Source organism: Panulirus ornatus, chromosome 51 (genome assembly GCF_036320965.1).
Source record: "Panulirus ornatus isolate Po-2019 chromosome 51, ASM3632096v1, whole genome shotgun sequence".
In the NCBI taxonomy this organism is placed as follows: domain Eukaryota; kingdom Metazoa; phylum Arthropoda; class Malacostraca; order Decapoda; family Palinuridae; genus Panulirus; species Panulirus ornatus.
In genome coordinates this window covers 514,687-520,000 of record NC_092274.1, presented here as the reverse complement: position 1 = coordinate 520,000, position 5,314 = coordinate 514,687, and positions in this window count along the sequence as shown.

The following is a 5,314-nucleotide window of genomic DNA, read 5'->3' as shown; positions in this document are numbered from 1 at the left end:
GACGTATGTATATACATGTGTATATATGTATATGTCTGTGTGTGTATATATATATATATATATAATATATATATATATAATATATATATATATATTATATATATATATATGTGTGTGTGTGTGGTGTGAGGTGGTTTGATCGAGTAAGTAATAATAGGGTAAGAGAGATGTGTGGAAATAAAAAGAGCGTGGTTGAGAGAGCAGAAGAGGGTGTTTTGAAATGGTTTGGGCACATGGAGAGAATGAGTGAGGAAAGGTTGACAAAAAGAATATATGTGTCAGAGGTGGGGGGAACAAGGAGAAGTGGGAGACCAAATTGGAGGTGGAGAGATGGAGTGAAAAAGATTTTGAGTGATCGGGGCCTGAACATGCAGGAGGGTGAAAGGAGGGCAAGGAATAGAGTGAATTGGATCGATATGGTATACCGGGGTTGATGTGCTGTCAGTGGATTGAATCAGGGCATGTGAAGCGTCTGGGGTAAACCATGGAAAGCTGTGTAGGTATGTATATTTGCGTGTGTGGACGTATGTATATACATGTGTATGTGGGTGGGTTGGGCCATTTCTTTCGTCTGTTTCCTTGCGCTACCTCGCAAACGCGGGAGACAGCAACAAAGCAAAATATATAAATAAAATAAATATATGTGTGTGCGTATGTGTGTGTGTGTGGTGTGAGGTGGTTTGATCGAGTAAGTAATAATAGGGTAAGAGAGATGTGTGGAAATAAAAAGAGCGTGGTTGAGAGAGCAGAAGAGGGTGTTTTGAAATGGTTTGGGCACATGGAGAGAATGAGTGAGGAAAGATTGGCTAATAGGTTATATGTGTCAGAGGTGGGGGGAACAAGGAGAAGTGGGAGACCAAATTGGAGGTGGAAAGATGAAGTGAAAAAGATTTTGAGCGATCAGGGAATGTACATACAGGAGGGTGAGAGGCATGCAAGAAATAGAGTGAATTGGAACGATATGGTATACCGGGGTTGACATGCTGTCAATTTACTGAACCATGTAAAACATCTGGAGTAGACCATGAAAAGGTATGTGAGGCCTGGATGTGGGTAGGAAGCTGTGGTTTCAGTGCATTACACGACAGCTAGAGAATGAGTGTGAACAAATGTGGTCTTTTTGTCTGTTCTCCTGGTGCTATCTCACTGAAGAGAGGTAGCATCATGAACAGATGACTGAGCCTTAGAGGGAAAATAGCTCACTGTTCCTTCTTTTGGAAAAGTAAAAACTGGAGGGGAGGATTTTCAACCCCTGACTCCCTCCCCTTTTAGTTGCCTTTTATGACACACAGGGAATAAGCAGGAAGTATTTTTTTCTCCTCTATCTCCAGGGATAAATATATATATCACCTGTATTGGTATGTATATGTGCATGTGTGGGCATGTATGTATAAACATGTGTATGTGGGTGGGTTGGGCCATTCTTTCATGTTTCCTTGTGCTATCTCGCTAACGCAGGAGACAGCGACAAAGTATAATAAAAAAAAATCACCTTTATCCATCCCCAATGCCACCCTGCCCCACAGGAAAGAGCACATATGTATGAAAAGGAAAAAGAGAACGTATATATTCTCTTGTTCCCCCGACACCTGACCACCACCTCATGTGTCAGTGATATAACTCTAGGAAACAGTATGTTTGGGTATGTCTGAAAGAATAGAAGTCCCAACAATATTATATGGATTTGAAGCATGGGCTGTAGATAAAGCTGTGTGGAGGAGGATGGATGTGCTGGAAATGAAATGTATGAGGACAAGATGTAGTGTGAGGTGGTTTAATTGAGTAAGTAATGAAAGGATGAGAGATGTGTGGTAATAAAAAAGGGTGTGATTGAGAAAGCTCAAGAGGGTGTGTTGAAATGGTGTGGATGTATGGAAAGAATGAGTGAGGAAAGTTTTACAAAGAGAATATGTGTGTGTCAGAAGTGAAGGGAACAAGGAGAACTGGGTGATCAAATGCTTTGTTAAGCAAGACAGTGACAACTGACAGGTATCATAAAATCAGCAATTTTATCAATTCATATATGATTTTATATACATAAAAAAATTTAAATACTAAAATTTCTTCTTATATACAAGGTGTCTGAGAAAGACCGCTGGAGTTTCAGTTGTTAAATACAATTAATTGCATAACATAAAGGGTTTCTCTTCTCAGAATCTGGCTTGAAATATCTTAAAACTTTAGTGGTACAACTAGATGATGTTACCAATGACAGCTTGTGTGTGCATAATGCTTAGTCATGACTATGCCACAGGAGAAAGCACAATGCATTTCGTGGTTTATACAATTTACAAAAGTTAACATGGCTCATATTGAACTGGAAATGTCACTAATACTTAGAGAAATTTTCAACTGAAATTCAAAACAGTAAACACTGATTGTTAACACTTATCAAATATTAATGACAAACTCCAAAGGTCTATCTCGGACACCCTATATAATACAATAAAAATATCACAAAATGCTTGTGACAAGTATTGCCCAACTTTGGTAAACAACAGAATGATAGCATCACGATGGTAGAATGAAAACATCATGATAATGACAGGGTAACCTGAAGCAGCATCACGATGGTAGAATGAAAACATCATGATAATGACAGGGTAACCTGAAGCTGTAATTTTACAAACAAAAATGACAACAATACACATTTGTAAGTAATGTGTGTTCTGTGCACAGGAAATATTTTTCCTATAACAATTATGTTTCTACTAAGTATATACATTTTGTGAAAGGCACATGTCATACTACAATAATGCAGACTGGCAAAATCATCAATAGTAAAAAAGCAAACTTTAGCAAAATAATCAATTGTAAAAAACTACTTAAAAGCTAAGTTTAATATTCTTTTCAATGCACCCAAGTTAAGTAGAAGGATTAATTTAATGATTACCTAAAGCAGATAGTTGAGGTTATAAAAATTCTTAATCCCTTTTAATAACAAAAGAATCAAATCCAAACCTGCATCTATAACTGAGCAGTTCCAGCTTGTTGGCAGGTCTTAATACCAGGTTCTGGCATTTATACTGTCTGTGATTTGATATTCAAATGGCACTTGACCATTTAAATTTATGGATATAAAAACTTAGTCTTCATTACTTCCCCTTCCACTTCCACAGACATTCCCTGCTAACACACATCCACAAAACACACACACACATATACATATATATATATATTTTTTTTTTTTTTTTTTTTTTTTTTATACTTTGTCGCTGTCTCCCGCGTTTGCGAGGTAGCGCAAGGAAACAGACGAAAGAAATGGCCCAACCCCCACCCCCATACACATGTACATACACACGTCCACACACGCAAATATACATACCTACACAGCTTTCCATGGTTTACCCCAGACGCTTCACATGCCTTGCTTCAATCCACTGACAGCACGTCAACCCCTGTATACCACATGACTCCAATTCACTCTATTTCTTGCCCTCCTTTCACCCTCCTGCATGTTCAGGCCCCGATCACACAAAATCTTTTTCACTCCATCTTTCCACCTCCAATTTGGTCTCCCTCTTCTCCTCGTTCCCTCCACCTCCGACACATATATCCTCTTGGTCAATCTCTCCTCACTCATTCTCTCCATGTGCCCAAACCATTTCAAAACACCCTCTTCTGCTCTCTCAACCACGCTCTTTTTATTTCCACACATCTCTCTTACCCTTACGTTACTTACTCGATCAAACCACCTCACACCACACATTGTCCTCAAACATCTCATTTCCAGCACATCCATCCTCCTGCGCACATATTTATTTATTTATTTATTTATTTAAATTTATTATACTTGATCCCCATATCCCGCATCAGCCAGGTAGCACCAGGAAACAGGCAAACAAAGAATAGCCCATCCACTCATATACACATATATATATATACATAAACGCCCATAACATTTTCTGCACCTCCAATCTAGTCTCCCGCTACTTGTTCCCTCCACCTCTGACACATGCATCCTCTTTGTCAATCTTTCCTCACTCATTCTCTCCATATGTCCAAACCCTTTCAACATACCCTCTTCTGCTCTCTCAACCACACTTTTTATATATATATATATATATATATATATATATATATATATATATATATATATATATATATATATATATATAAACGGCCACACACGTACATATACATACCCATACATTTCAACGTATACATACATATACATTCAGACATATACATATATACACATGTACATGTTCATACTTTTTGCCTTCATCCATGCCCTTCACCCCCCCCCCCACACACACACACACACACACACGAGGTAGCGCCAGGAAAAGACAAAAAGGCCACAAATGTTCACACTCAGTCTCTAGCTATCATGTGTGATGCACTGAAACCACAGCTCCCTTTCCACATCCAGGCCCCAAGGACCTTTCCAGGGTTTACCCCAGATGCTTCACATGCCCTGGTTCAATCCACTGACAGCACATTGATCCCAGTATACCACATCATTCCAATTCACTCTATTCCTTGCATGCCTTTCACCCTCCTGTATGTTCAGGTCCCAATCATTCAAAATCTTGTTCTCTCCATCCTTCCACCTGCAATTTGGTCTCCCGCTTCTCCTTGTTCCATCCACCTCTGACACATATATTCCCTGCATGTTGCAGAAGGTGACTAAAAGGGGAGGGAGCAGGAGGCTGGAAATCCTCCCCTCCCATTTTTGATCTAACAAAATAAGGAACAGAGAAGGGGGCCAAATGAGGATATTCCCTCTAAGGTTCAGTCTTCTGTTCCTAACACCACCTTGCTAATGCGGGAAATGGTGAATATGTATGAAAAAAAAAATATATATATATATAAATTTAAGCATGTGTCTAACTCATAGGAACAGTTTTATAATACAGTCATCACAATCAAAAGCAAGAACATTGGAAAATTACCAGGGTAAACACGATTTTCATGGATCATGTCTCTTACATTATTCCTGACTATTACTTATGGTTAATCTGTTACATAACTTCATTAACAAAGAGGCAAGCTAGATGCTATGCCACGTCCATCCTATTTTGTGTGCTACTCCTCAGCATCATTAATGCTTTATTAAGCCTCTAATGACTCACTAGTTTCCTTTCCACCTCTCAAAATTCACATTTTTCAAGTTGTTTACAATATGTATTTAATCTTATAGTTTCAAAGATATTCATCTTAAAACGAAAGAAAATCCCTTCAGAAATATATTTTGTCCTCTAATTTCACTCTAATAACAAGTAGAAGTCTTCTTCTTTTTAGATATTTCAGCACAATGTGCTAAAATGTGTGGGAATAAGGCTTGAGTGTCAAGTGAGTTGCCAATGCG